A 15,759-nucleotide genomic window follows, 5' to 3' on the forward strand; every position below is an offset into this window, starting at 1 on the left:
CATTATCCACAACACCTCCTACCTTAGTATCATTGGCATACTTACTAATCCAATTTACCACCCCATCATCCAGATCATTTATGTATATTACAAACAACATTGGGCCCAAAACAGATCCCTGAGGCACCCCGCTAGTCACCGGCCTCCATCCCGATAAACAATTATCCACCACTACTCTCTGGCATCTCCCATCTAGCCACTGTTGAATCCATTTTATTACTCCAGCATTAATACCTAACGACTGAACCTTCTTAACTAACCTTCCATGTGGAACTTTGTCAAAGGCCTTGCTGAAGTCCATATAGACTACATCCACTGCCTTACCCTCATCAACATTCCTCGTAACTTCTTCAAAAAATTCAATAAGGTTTGTCAAACATGACCTTCCACGCACAAATCCATGCACAAATCGAATGTAGTGTACTGTTTGTTATTTCGTGGCATTAATTTGTGACAGGATAGCAAATGACTCAGCATCCACACAAACCGCGGTTTGGGGTGGGATCGAGCGTGTCTCAATCTCACGAGTTTGGCGGCCTAGAGGTTGTCTTCCTTAGACTTACACAGCAAACGAAACCAGGGTGTTTCACACAGATGGCAACTAAGTGAATCATATAAAAAGCTAATAGTTAAAGCAGAAAAAAATCCAACATAAGACCATTAGATATAGGGGCAGAATTAGGCCATTTGGCCCATCAAGTCTGCTTCGCTGTTTCTTCACGACTGATCCAATTTTCCTGTCAGCCCCAATCTCCTGCCTTCTCCTGTATCCCATCATGCTCTGACCAATCAAGAATCTATCAACCTCTGTCTTCAATATACATAAAGACTTAACCTCCAAAGCTGCCTGTGGCAAAGAATTCCGCAGATTCACCACTCTCTGGCTAAAGAAATTCCTCCTCATCTCCATTCTAAAAGGGCATCCCTCTATTCTGAGGCTGTGGCCTCTGGTCTTAGACTCTCCCACCACAGGAAACATCCTCTCCACATCCATTCTATCAAGGCCTTTCACCATTCGAATGGTTTCAATGAGGTCACCCTTCATTCTTCTGAATTCCAGCGAATACAAGCCCAGGGCCATCAAACACTGTTCAAATGATAAGCCATTCAATCCTGGAATCATTTTCATGAACCTCCTTTGAAACCTCTCCAGTTTCAGAACATCCTTTCTAAGATTATACTGCTCACAATACTCCAAGTACTCCATGAGGAAAATAAGCACGTGATGGCAGTAGTGTAGAGGCAATTAGTGACTGGTAAGGCCAAGGGGAATATGAGTATGAAGTACTGCAGGTTTATAGCTGAGACTTTGGTGTTAAATGCTAATATAGCAAAGAATAGATCGTGTGAACATGATAATAATGTCATAGAATATAGGGAGAATTTTGAATAAACTGAAATTCAAGCAACACATGCAAAATACTGGAGGAACTCAGCAGACCAGGCAGCATCTATGGAAAAACAGTCCAGTCAATGTTTTGGGCCGAGATCCTTCAGCAGGACAAGTCAGATGGAAAATAGGATGCCAACTTGGTGAGACTGAATAATAATCAAACCTGAAATTGAAAATGTGTATGATATAGGTTTCGGTGAAAAATTATTTGAGAAAGCATTGGAGTCAAGCAGTGTTAAGAAGGGTGAGAAAGCAATGGCCCTTACCCTGGGGAACTCCAGCAATTGTGTTTCATAGCTAGTAGGAGAAATCATAGTTCCAGGTCTTCATAAGCTAGTGAAAGCAAAGGACTGAGGCTACGTCCACACTAGACTGGATAATTTTGAAAATGCCAGTTTTGCATAAAAACAATAGGCATTTAAAAAAATATCTCTGTCCACATTAAAACGGATATTTCGGCGAATCTCCTCCTACTGCGCATGTGCAGGTCACATCTACCAAAAACAAGTGACATGTTTGGTGTCGAATCTTGCCATGAAAGGGTTGGTGCGCGTTTGTTCAATTACAGACTAGAAAAACTTAAAATGATGGACAGCTGTTGGCTGTCACGCAGGAGGACTTAAAACTAAAAAAAAACAAAACTGGAACATACGGAGGCAACCGACAGGGAGTTCACGGACTGTATGACCCGGCTGACGACGAACATTGAAAAACTGACGAACTCTGTTGCATTAATAAAGCCCCTTGTTAAATGTGTAAAACATGTCTGCATCAGTGTTATCTTGTATTTCCATACAATGTTACATTAGGCTGTTACACATCTATTGTCAGAGAAGTACTTACATAAATAGGTAAACACCCTTCATATGAGCAAGGACAGAAAACAGGGCAAAGTGAGTACAGTATACTTATTTATTCAGTAAGTTATGGGTCAAAGTATTTGGTGAGTACATCTCTAACTCTTCTGGCTTCAGTTTTGATGCCGTCTGTTCTGAAATTGTTAGGTTGCATTCAAGAAAACAATGAAATGGCGCGCTGTCGTCACCATCTGTACCGGCATGTCATGACAGTGTTTTTAGATTTCTCCGGTTACCCCGTCCACACTGCTCCGGAGTTTCCAAAATTACACACTCTGGAGAGCGTTTCCGAAAATCTCCATTTTTAGGGGATGAAAATGCCATTTTAGTGTGGACAGAGGGTAAAAGCGAAGAGAAAAAGCTTCGGTTAGGGATTTATCCAGTGTACTGTGGACGTAGCCTGAAAGTGGTCTGAAATCATAGTTGGGGGAAAAAAAACAAGGAAAAGTAATAATTCCTGGTCATTAGTTACACTGTGGTAGACATTTGATTGAGGACATTCAGAATGGATAATATTGGTTCATAATTGACTGGAGAAAGATAGGTGAATATATATAACAGAATATCACCCTCAGACATTGTGAAAGGAATAAAGGCAAATTGTCCTAACACTGTTTGCAAATGTGGTGATATCGGCACGCTGTTCCGTCTAAGATGGGTGGGTGTGTGGCTGCGCAGTGACTAATATGTTCCTGCGCACATAGCCTTTGATGCCGCATATCTGGAGTTTTCTTTTATATAATGTTGATATAATTTTTAAATTATGATAATATTGAAAGCTTTATTCATATAATTGTGAAATATCCTGTAGTTGTTAAAAAATATAATCCATAATTTTTCTAAGTAATAAATGTACCGCAATCTTTACTTTAAATCCTTTTAGAGCTTCAATGTATTTACATTGTCAGTGTTTAGGCCACGTGGACATTTCCTGCTCAGAGCAATGGTTTCCATGCAGCTAGAAAATAAATTAGAGGAAATGTTAACGTAAACACAAGGAAATCTGCAGATGCTGGAAATTCAAGCAACACACAATTTTTGTGATATACTGCGTCCGGTGCTCCCAGTATGGCCTTGTATATATTGGTGAGACCCAACGCAGACTGGGAGACCATTTGGCTGAACACCTATGCTCTGTCCGCCAGAGAAAGCAGGACCACCCAGTGGCCACACATTTTAATTCCACGTCCCATTCCCATTCTGATATGTCTATCCATGGCCTCCTCTACTGTCAAGATGAAGCCACACTCAGGTTGGAGGAACAACACCTTATATACCGGCTGGGTAGCCTCCAACCTGATGGCATTAACATTGATTTCTCTTACTTATGTTAATGCACCCCCTCCCCTTCTTACCCCATCCCTTATTTATTTATCTATCGATCTATTTATTTATTTATTCCCCCCCCTTTTGCTTTTCTCCCTTCTCTGTCCCTCTCACAATCACTCCTTGCCTGTTCTCCATCTCCCTCTGGTGCTCCCCTCTCCCTTTCTTTCTCCCTCGGCCTCCTGTCCCATGATCCTCTCCGTTCTCCAGCTCTGTATCCCTTTTGCCAATCATCTTTCCAGCTCTTAGCTTCATCCCTCCCTCTCCTCTCTTCTCCTATCATTTCGGATCTCCCCCTCCCCTCCCACTTTCAAATCTCTTAATATCCCTTTCAGTTAGTCCTGACAAAGGGTCTCGGCCCAAAACGTCAACAGTGCTATAGATGCTGCCTGGCCTGCTGTGTTCCACCAGCATTTTGTGTGTGTTGTTGGCATACTTTACTTGCCTGTCTGCAACATTCATTGGTAAGGGCTAAATACATTGAAAAAGTTTGTTACGTAAGCAATATTTATACAGATAAAACTTTCTCTGAGAATGTACAGGATGAAGCAGAGAATGGGTTTCAACAGTCACACGGACTTAATACTTTGGCACAATAACTTATTTATGTTACATATAAAAAGATTAAATGATTTTGTTTCATTGCCTATTAGCCGTTTTTCAAGAGTAATAAAATGCAAACACTATGTTTGAATGAATTGTATTTACCCATTCTCATTACTTCTAATAGAATTTTTTAATTTCGGATTTAAAACTGTCCTTAAATATGTGCTTAAAACATTTAATATTTCACTCTCTGGTTCTGTTTGATGTTACACGGAACTATTCAATATTCTTAGTTCGGCCACAATTTGTGGGTGTTAAATTTATCAAAAGAGAGCTGTGAGAAGTTACTGAATGCAGAGAATCCATTAAAATAAATTAGAACAAAATTCCTCAGAAAAATGTTCTCACTGTCTCCTGTTTGTGAAAATCTAAACTCAGAAATGCTAAATGGAAGAGGACAAATATACAGTGAAAATTCTTCCAATATGAGACCCAAATGACCTTTGTGAACCTAGGCTCGAACTGTCGGGATACTATTTGATTAATTGTGTCTTTAGCCAAAGTATTGATATATAGATAAGTTTGCTTGACAGCAGTGAGGACCAGGAATCCATACTAATTTTTCTCATTTTAACTGAGGGATGCTTTGTTTAATTGTTACTGTGCTGCATTACCAGATTCCTGGATTGCCTTGAAAACTGGGTTGGCCACTCTGGTGGTGCCCTTAATTGGTTTTGCTCATATATCTTAGAAATCTTTTTGTCTGTTTTGGAGACCAAATTTCTAAGAGATATGGTGTTGCTTAGTGAAGCTGTCTTGGTCTCCTACTCTCCTCTGTTTACATGCTCCCTTTAAGAGACTTTATTAGAGAGCTTAAACTTGAATACATCAACCTCTCACTCAATGCCAGCATGACCAAGGAGATGATGAGTGACTTCAGGAGGAGGAAACTGGAGGTCCGTGAGCCAGTCCTCATGGGGGGATCTGAGGTGGAGAGGGTCAGCAACTTTAAATTTCTTGGTGTTATTATTTCAGAGGAATTATGAAGAAAGCATGCTGCTCCTCTTCTTTCTTAGAAGTTTGCAAAGATTCGGCATGTCAGCTAAAACTTGCCCCATCACTGAACTGATCCCACAGCCTATCAACTCGATGTCAAGGCCTTCATCTAATGTTCTTGTTTATTATTATTATATCTTTTTTTAATTTGTTGTCTTTTGTACATTTTATTTTCCATGCTTTCATTGACTCTATTATGTTTCTTGGATTTTCTGTGTATGCCAGCAAGAAAACAAATCTCTGTATTGTGTAAGGTGACATATATGTACTTTGATAATAAATTTACTTTGAACTTTGATTTCCACATTTATGCCGATGGAACACAATTATATATCTGGGTTGAGCCTGATGATGATCTTCTTTGACTTCCTGTATGGCTGCAGTAAACAAATGGATGAGCAATAATTTCCTAAAGCTAAATGAAGATAAAACTAAAATACGTCAGGTTGGTTCCAAAGCCGAAGGAGATAACTTACTGATAAACTTGGGAACTTGCCTCTTCTTGTAAAATCAGAAGCAACAAGCCTGGATGTTACCTTGATTCAGATTTGAATTGTAATAAAGCAAGTGACCAGAGCAGCTTTTTCACATTTTGGAGAGGTACATGTGTTTCTGTCATGTAATAATGCTGAGAAACCAACTCATACCTTTATATTGAATAGATTGGATTACTGCAATTCACTTTTTACTTGACTTCCAAAACAATCTATTGACAAAATTCAATTCACTCAGAATGCCATTGTTAGATTTTTAACTGGAACTAGGATGAGGGAGCATATTAACCCTATCCTAGCTACTCTGCATTGGCTTCCTGCATCTTAAGGTTTCCTTACTTGTATTTAAAGCTCTCAATGGTCTGGGACCAGAGTACATCACAGAATCGCTTTCATTTTGTAATCTTGCTCGAGCTCTCAGGTCTTCTTTCGCCAGTCTCTTAAAGATAAACGATCTCCTCAAAAGAAAATTGGAAGGTCAGCTTTATTTTAACTATGCTCCTAAACTGTGGACTTCAATACTTTTGAGTATAAGGGATGCAGACTCAGTTGACACTTTCAAACACCAGCTCTAAATCTATTTATTTAACCTTGCTTTTAACTAACATCTTTTTGTCTTTTATTTTCATGTTTGCACTTTATCCCATTGAAAAGCACTTTGAACTACATCATTTGTATGGAAAATGCTCTATAAATAAGTTGTTGTTATTATTATTGCTGGACAGAAATAACTAGCACAAACCAGGAATCAAGATTGAGGCTTATCAATATGGTTTAGTTACTCACTGAGTAGACTTATTGTGTATTGGGTGGAACTATGGAGTTAATATTAATTTTTAAAAATGGTGTAATTATGTTATATTTGAACTGAAGTCAAAGACTAATAAGCTGTGAGTTTCAATGAAGCTCTTCCATAAAATAGGCCATAGCAAGTAATTCATACAACTGAAAGACAGTCTGGTGCCTTCAAAGAAGCTGTGCAATAGCTGAACTTGGGGTGATGGGGAATGTTGGAAAGCGAGCAAGAAAGCTGACAAAAGATGGAAGTTGCAGTTAACACACTGCATGTTTATACAACCAATTAGAAAAGACAGCTTTCATTAAATCTGTGGGTTTCTTTCAAATAGGTGGAGCTGCAAGCATGGTTCAGTGGATTTTAAAAGTTTAGCTACAGGACAGAAAGAAAGCCTGTCATGTTAAAAAGGAGGCTTCCTGATGCTTAGCAAGTTGCTTTATAATTATGCATTTAATGCACTGGTTTGTTATGAGACTTGCATTAAACAGTGATACAACAGTAATGGATGAATACATTAAAGAAAAAATTATTTCATTTTATGTATTTCTGGGGTTAGATTTTCACACGTGAAAATCCCACCAGTTATTGATTTAGTGCTTGTTAAATGATAGTAAGTATTACCTGCAGATCAATGTTTTTCACAGAACCTCTAAAATGTTTGAACTAATCAATATTCTACTTGTAAATGTTTGATAGTGAAAACTAGTGTTAATTTATATATATATAATTTTCTTAAAACTAAGTTATTTTTAAACAAAATGCTAATTTGATAGGAGATATTTTTCTATATTTTAAAACTATGCTTTTGGAATTTTCATCCGTTTGCCTAAATATTTTTATTAGCTTCTTTACAATTTTGTTAATTGTATTATGAAACAGGTTGTTTTTTGTTCTTTGTCTTTTTGTTTCAATGATACATAATGATACATAATTACTTAATAGAATATGTATACATTATCTTCTACAACATTCATATTCATTTTAAAATGTCATTTTGAATATAATTTTGTGCCATGAGGTAATTATTATAATATGCAGAAACATATTGGTGATACAATAAAGCTTCCATTCAACTAAAACATTATACGGAGAATATTGGCACTGAGTGCTGCTTGCAGACTGTTCTGTGTGCTAATAAGGCTGCTCAACAACAATATTGATAGCAGTGATTAATAGCCTGTATTTTACTTCAATAAAAATATATCCATTATCTTAAATGCAGATACCATGGTTTACACTAATGCGTGATACACTCAGAAGCACTTAATAGAGTAAATGCTGTGAAAGAGAGTTTAATTAGTTGATGCACAATGATGCTGATCATGAGCGATGAGCTGATGCTGATGTTTACTTGCAAATAAATGAAGCTGTCAGTGATGCAAACGCTACATCCCCGGCTTGATTCCACTCAGAAATTCAATGTATCACTCTTTTATATAACACTTGCACCGCATTGACGGGGGGGGGATGTAATGCTAAATAGCTGTAAAGGCAAGAAAAGATATCAGCTTCTTCCAGCTTCTGAACATGAGGCACATACCGGTGTTAACAATGTGTTTCCTGTCAATTAATTAAATAAAAGAAACTGGCGACAGCCCCACTGAAGCTTTAGAGCCTGCCTTCATTAACAGACTGGGTGGAATGACATTAATTGTGGTAATACTATTTTGGATGACAGCTGACAAGTTTACCCAGTAAGGTTTTAATTCTATATAAAAACTATTTAATAAATCATGCTGACTGGTTTCTAGTGAAATAAAGCCTGTATCTTTTGATACAAAGTAAATTAATTATTTAGTAATCTTCAGCTGCAGTTAAGTAACAAAGCAATTTTAATTATTATCACAATCTCTTCTATCCTTTGTGATGTAACTGTTGAGGACTGTAATAAAAATAGATGATCTGGAAGGGTAAAGTCAATTGATCAATTTTATACATTCTGTCTGTTAGACAGATTCATATAAATCTTGTCAGTGTAGTTGAGAACTGTGTATTTATTAGGACTGGGTGTAATAATCACCACGACGTGTTTTTTTTGTTTTTGCCTAGTTTAACTGAAGGTCTATTGATGGGCCCCATAAACTGAAGCTGACAGATCTGTATCAGAATGAATCACAGAGGTGATAATAAGTTATTCACGCACATTACAGATATATTTTGTCTTTGTGTGAAAATCAGATGATATATTCCATATTTCTAACTACATCAGTAGAATATGAATTCAAGTGGTTGTCTTAAAAAAAGACTTTTGTGCAGGGTTTTAATATCAAGTAGTCACTTCAAATGTGACATCTCTTCATTTTAGCCCATTAAATGCACAAAGTTTCACATCATATCCCACTGTTGTTATTAGTTGAATACTTACATAAAAACTATACCTTTAATATTATGACAAGCATGAGAAAAATAGACTGAATATTAATAATCATGAATGAATTGGTACATATGGACTCATAATAAGAGCTTTGTTACAGGGCTGGGGAGCAGAGATAAAATAGCAGAACAGAAATTGATCATTTTCAAGTTAACGCAGCTAGCCTGTTCATGCCCTTCAGAATGTGTATATGGATCTCTCTTCAGTGGCTATAAAGGAGGAAAACTGCACTGTAATTGCCCAATTAGGACTAATGCTGCATAATGTTGACTGTTAGTGTCCACATATTGTGTGTAGAACTAATTGTAGTGTAGGCAAATGAATGGACAGGAGACAAACAAGCTACTAGAAAATAATTATTTGGAGTGTTTCTTTTCAGTACCTGTACAGGCAATTTCATTATAGTCAACAGCCTCTAAAGCTGCTTGAAATGGTGGTATTTGTCATTTTCATAGAAACTTGATAATGACATTAATTTGTCTTAATGGTCTACTCTATTGTTATAAATAGTAAAATTAGCTTAAATTGTCTTGCTTCGGCTGGCTTTGGATGGCTCCAAAGGGCTTACAGCAGTAGATGAGTAGATAATTTGGTGTGCTTGTCAAATTTCCAATAATTTGTTATATGGAACATGAGTAATGCTAGTACCATTAATGTTCATTTTCCACAAAATTCATTACTGCCCTTTTCCCTTTTATCTTTTTTAATGCTTAGGCCATTTTTATATGTTTCAAGTACACCACAAAGCCTATTCATCCACTGCTAGTTATTAACATTCTGTACATAGTGAGCAGGCAGTGGGAGGACTGGCCAGGGTGTTTCAATGAGGACTGCTGGTGGCTTTTGTGTTAGGAGACGGTACAGTAACTGGGAAATGCTTCCAGCTTATTATTTAGAATGTAACTTAACTTTTCTTTGCCTTTCTTTTTAAAAGGCAACTATTACAGCAATATAAAAAGCTATCATAGATGAGAGATTTATGAAGAAGATTTTTAAAAATTTGAACTGTTTTCTTAGCAATTGGCAGAGAAAGTTAGCATTGCTCTTCACAAAATAAAAATATATTTTGATTGAACAACTTTAAGAAATACTTAAAATTCAAACTTAAAATGATGGTTAGATTAGAATATTTTAATTTTTAGGTGAGGGTGGCTAAAATTTCATTTTACATGCATGTTAAGTGGAATAAGGAGTTGCAAAGGCAATTGGTTCATACTGATAGCAGAACTGTAATCATACCATGCAAACACAGTATAACCATACAGCTGTATACATGTAAAATGTTTTTCTATTATTAGTTTTAGACAAGCTACATTTCAATTAATGCTCTTTGGAACCTTAGCACAGTAGCGTACTTCTTGCATTTTATTCATGATTTATTCATGGTTGATGTCATTATAATATACACAGAAGAGTTGTACTCCAGTCATCAGCATTTGATTACTACTGCATTTGGCGGCTTAACATTCAAAGTGAGTCTGCTCTTGCTCCAGGGATCCCTCACCTTATTTGCAATTTCAACCGCGGAAGGCAGCGGGGGGTCGCGAGGCACTCTAATTAGAATTCGACTAGAACAATGAACTATTAGTTGTTGGCCTACCACTGGAAAGAGGCTGGGGAATGGGAATTAAGTAATGTTGCTGTGCTTGAAATACAACAGTATATTTTATAAATACTCAGCAGGTCAGGCAGCATCTTTATGAGAGAGGTTTTATGATGACAACATGAAAAATTAATTCTTTTTCTCGCTGATGATGTTATCTGACCTTCTGAATATTTGCTGAATTTTCATCTTTATTTCATACTGTATTTCTAGCAAATATAAGTTTGGATCATTGCATTGTTCACAAATGGAAGGTTGGGAGAAGGAAAACTTAAATTGGACAGAATTATGGATGTGTGGTCTGAAAGGCCACCTTTGGCTTACTGAGGGATGTATGGCTATTCATCACACTGCAGTGAGAAATTTAACTGTGGTGCTGTAAGCACAAGTGAAGGCAATATGCTTTAGGGTTGAGAGACATCCCTTCATACCTTTCTCAGTTTTTTGTTAACTGGGTGAAGATAAATCTCCCCCATTCACAAGGAATTTTTCAAACCATTGTTTTATTGTGAAACAATCCAGTCATTGATACAAACAGTACTTGTCAAACTAAAGGTGTGCAAGTCATAGAGGGGAAGTGCTAGGTGTGCACCTACAATGCAAAGCCCATCGAGTTTAATGGAAATGTAAGCATTTAAGTAACAGGAGAAAGATTAAGCCATTGAGCCCTTAGATTCAGTTCTGTTCAATTTTTAACCTCAGTATTTTACCACATTATATTCAATGTATCATATTCTTGTCCAGTCACATAACCTGTATTCATTCCTCACAGTTCATACTACCACCTAGATTAATATCACGGGAAACACTTGGTTCCTGTATTCAAACAGTTGGTGTAGAATATGGAGCACTGGAGATCCATGATCCCTGCAGCATCCCACAAGAAACTGCACTATTCTAGAAAAGGAACATATTGGTAATACTCAGTAATAAGGAATAGGAATAGAACTGTACTGCCTAAATTCTGAAGCTGGAGTGCATCTAATACCATGTACATCTGTAGTATTCATGAAAAATAACTCTGGTTTATGGTAAAGGTAAAATACTAGGCGAAAGAGAAATTTGGGATAGTTAAATTCATATTTTGCTATGCTATACTGATAGGGACTAGTCTGAGCTAGTTTTAACTATAAGCTCAAAGCTTGACAAGACTCGAATTGTCATGAAATTACTAGGGCAGTTATTGAAAGAATTCTTTTCAAACATTCTTATTTCAACTTTTACCTATCTTTATTGCATGCTATAGAACTGAATTTTGAAGTGTTAATGTTTCCCTGCATTAATTTAGGGCATCATTTGCAACATATCTATGATAATAAATGTATTTCAAGTGCTATACATATTCAAGTGCTATATTAAGATTTCTACAAACTACAGTTTGAACTATTACAAATACATAAAATTAGAACTCTTTACATAGTTTATAAATGTTTTATTGGCACACAGACATGTAGCTGCAAGTTGAGTGGTTTAACACTGCATTAGAACACAATAATTCCAATTAAATATTTTGGGCATTTTAAATTGAATTGTACTGTTCTATAACATAGTATATGTGTACGTAATTGATACATATTGATGTTTTCAAAATGTATTTTTAAAGTCCAGCTTAAAATGTACACCACCAGCTCATTAAATAACAGCCAGCTGAATTTACAATTATTTTCACAAATTCCATGTATCCATTAATCAAACTCTGTAAAAAAAATTATGATGTAAAAACAACAGATGCATTCTGAGGTAAATCAAGTATGTTGTAAAATGTAATTATATATTATTTAACTCGCTGTATAAGATACAATGATTTTCAAATCAAATCACACATTAATCTGTACAACTGAATATATCTGTCAGTTATGTAATTGTAGTTTGCTTGCTGGTTATGTTGATGCGAAGTACATTTATTAGGTATTTCCCCAGTTCTATTGATCAATGTGTCACTGTACATGATTGAAAGTTTTCAATAAGCAATTAAGATTTTTATCGATACAGATCAATGCTATTCCATAAATCAGCACTGTCTACTTGTAGCTATTTGGGAACTGCTGACACTGAATGTGAACAAGTAACAGACACACATTGCCATTGAGCCTGGGATATCAATGATCATTTCTGTCAAACATTATCTGTATCAGTTGATTGAATAAAATGACAGAGCTTGATATGGTGTTTTATTTGTATGAACTACATTTCCTTGGTTACTGCTTATTGGTACCTACTAAAATGGTATAAGTGATACAATGAGAAAGTACAGAAATAGGCCATTCAGTCCAATGTGTCTGGACTGGCCACAGAGTGCTCATCTATAGTAATCTGGTTTTCTCCCACTTAGTCTTTAGTGCCTTGGCGATTCGAATACTTGTCTACATACTTGAATGTTGTGAGAGTGTCTGGCTCAGGCGGCATAATCCAGATTCCAATCACTTAGGGGAGAAAGTCTTCTGCTCAGTTTTCCTGTAAACCTGCTAAAAGCTACGTGCTCTAGTTTTAGACACCCTTGCTATAGGGAAAGGTTTCTTAGCAATTAACTTAACCATACCCTCACAATTTTATGTGCCTCAATCAGAGCTCCCCCTCAGCCTCCTCTGCTCCAAGGAAAACAAATCCAGCCTAACTAGTCTCTCTATACTAGACCCCATCCTGGTATATTTCCACTGTATCCTCTCCAGCGCAATCATGTCCTTCCCATAGTGTGGTGACCAGAACTGTACTCAGTACTCCATCTGTGACCCAACCAAAACTTAATAATGTTGATTCATAACCTCCCTCTGAAATACAGTGGCCTGCCTGATGAGGACTAGTATCCCATATGCCTCTCAACCACTATGTATTCTGCAAACATCAAGAAATCTTTGACTTGTACGCACAGTCCTTGCATTCCTCTATGGTAGTGAGGCTCTGTCACATGCTGTTTTCCCTAGTCCTCACAAAGTGCATCACCTCTGATTGATCAGAATTATATTCCATTTGCCATTGTTCAGGCCATTTCTCTGATTTCTCCAACTGCAATGAGCACGGAGCAACCACTCCCCGCTGAACAACAACGGCTCCTCGGTAGAGAACATTAAGAGCACCAAATTTCTTGGCGTTCACCTGGCGGACAATCTCACCTGGTCCCTCAACACCAGCTCCATAGTAAAGAAAGCCCAGCAGCGTCTCTACTTTCTGTAAAGGCTGAGAAAAGTCCATCTCCCACCCCTCATCTTCATCACATTCTACAGGGCTTGTATTGAGAGCATCCTCTGGTTGCTTGGTTCTGAAATACACTGCCTGGTTCGGAAATTGCACCATCTTGGATCGCAAGACCCTGCAGTGGATAGTGAGGTCAACTGAGAAGATCATCGGGGTCTCTCTTCCCACCATTACAGACATTTACACTACACACTGCATCCGCAAAGCAAACAGCATTATGAAGGATTCCACGCACCACTCATACAAACTCTTCTCCCTCCTGCCATCTGGGAAAAGGCACTGAAGCATTCGGGCTCTCACGACCAGACTATGTAACAGTTTCTTCCCCCCAGCTATCAGACTCCTCAATACCCAGGGCCTGGACTGACACCAACTTGCTGCCCTCTACTGTGCCTATTGTCTTGTTTATTATTTATTGTAATGCCTGCACTTTATGCAGTCCTGGGTAGGTCTGTAGTCTAGTGTAGTTTTTTTTCTGTGTTGTTTTTATGTAGTTCAGTGTAGTTTTTGTACTGTTTCATGTAGCACCATGGTCTTGAAAAACGTTGTCTCGTTTTTACTGTACCAGCAGTTATGGTCGAAATGACAATAAAAAGTGACGACTTGACTTGAATATATATGAGAAATACTAATTTACCCACATTTTCTTCCAATCCAGGACATTCATTTCTGGTCCTTTCTTATTCTTTTCCATAACTACCATGACACTTAGGATATACTCACAATTTCCAAATGACATCCAAACATTTTCCCAGTTACATTTCCTAAGATTAGGTCCAGTTTTGCCTCTTTTCTAGCTGGACTACCTACGTATCTGACTCAAACAGGTCTCCTGGATGCTTTGGAAAAACTCCATCCCCAAGTCTTTTACACTTTTACACTTCCCAGTTAACATTGAGGAAGTTGAAATCTCTCACTACTATAACTCTATTATTATATCTGCTCCTTTAACCCTGCCCCTGCCACCCCCAACATTTGTGAGGCTTGTAGCATGTTGGAGAGTGATCACCCTCTTTTTGTTTCTAAGCTCTTTGAGGGACTTCAAAGGTATCTTCCCTCATTACTTCAGTAATGGACTCTGATTAACGTTACCTTTTTTATACATGCTCTCAGTCCAGCCTTAAGATCCTATGCATTAGCAATGTTGAGTCGCTAGCCATTGCCTTTCTTGTAAGCGTGCCTCTGTGAAAGTAACAATGCCATATTCCCACATGTTGATCAACTTCAGTTCAGTCTCCATAGATGGAATTTAAACTTGCTCTCCTGTGTTCTGCTTCATCAGGCCTTTCTACATCCAGCCTGATGTGGTGACATAATTTCCCTTCTATATTTGACTGTATCTTTCCATGCCCCAACCCACCCCCCCTAAATTGGTTTAAATCCTCTCTACTATACCAGCAAACCTCCCTAAAAGGTTGTGACTCACTATGATTCCAATGCAATCTGCTGGTCCTTTACAGGCCTCACCTTCTCCAGAAATGGTTCTAATGATCCAGAAATCTAAAGCTTTCCCACTCTTCTGCCAGGGGTTCATCTTATTCCAATGCTCCCTAGCATGTGGCACCGGAAATAACCCAGATATTATGACCTTGAATATCTTGTTGTTCTTTAAACTGCTACCTAGCTCCCTAAATTCATATTGCATGACTTCTCTCATTTTATCTATATAGATTCAAACCCCAAGAGCTCTTGCTATTTGAGTCTTTCCTTAGAAAAGTCAATTGTGTTGTGACATTCTTGACTCTGCCACCATTTTGGATTTAGGCTGCAGGAACATATGCCTATTCTTCTTACTTCAGCCCTTGCACTCTGCACCTCTCTCCGTGCACAGCTGAGTTACCCACAATACTACAGTTAAAAATGTTGGACTTCATGAACCAACTACTGCTCTGGGTAGCAAATATTGAATTAATTAAGGCTGAGCCCCTCCAAATTGGCATGTCGGGGGAAAAAAATGTTAAAAACTTCTACTCTAGATGGAGGTTTATTTAGTGAGTTAAAATTCCCAGAACTCATTCAAATTTCATCAGATACCAACTTATACCTACACCATCACATTTTGGAAGATGCATAAAGAGATTCATACATTTAAATTTCAAAATTTTGAGAAAGACCAAGTCAG

This window comes from Hemitrygon akajei, chromosome 4, assembly GCF_048418815.1.
Source record: "Hemitrygon akajei chromosome 4, sHemAka1.3, whole genome shotgun sequence".
Lineage (NCBI taxonomy): Eukaryota > Metazoa > Chordata > Chondrichthyes > Myliobatiformes > Dasyatidae > Hemitrygon > Hemitrygon akajei.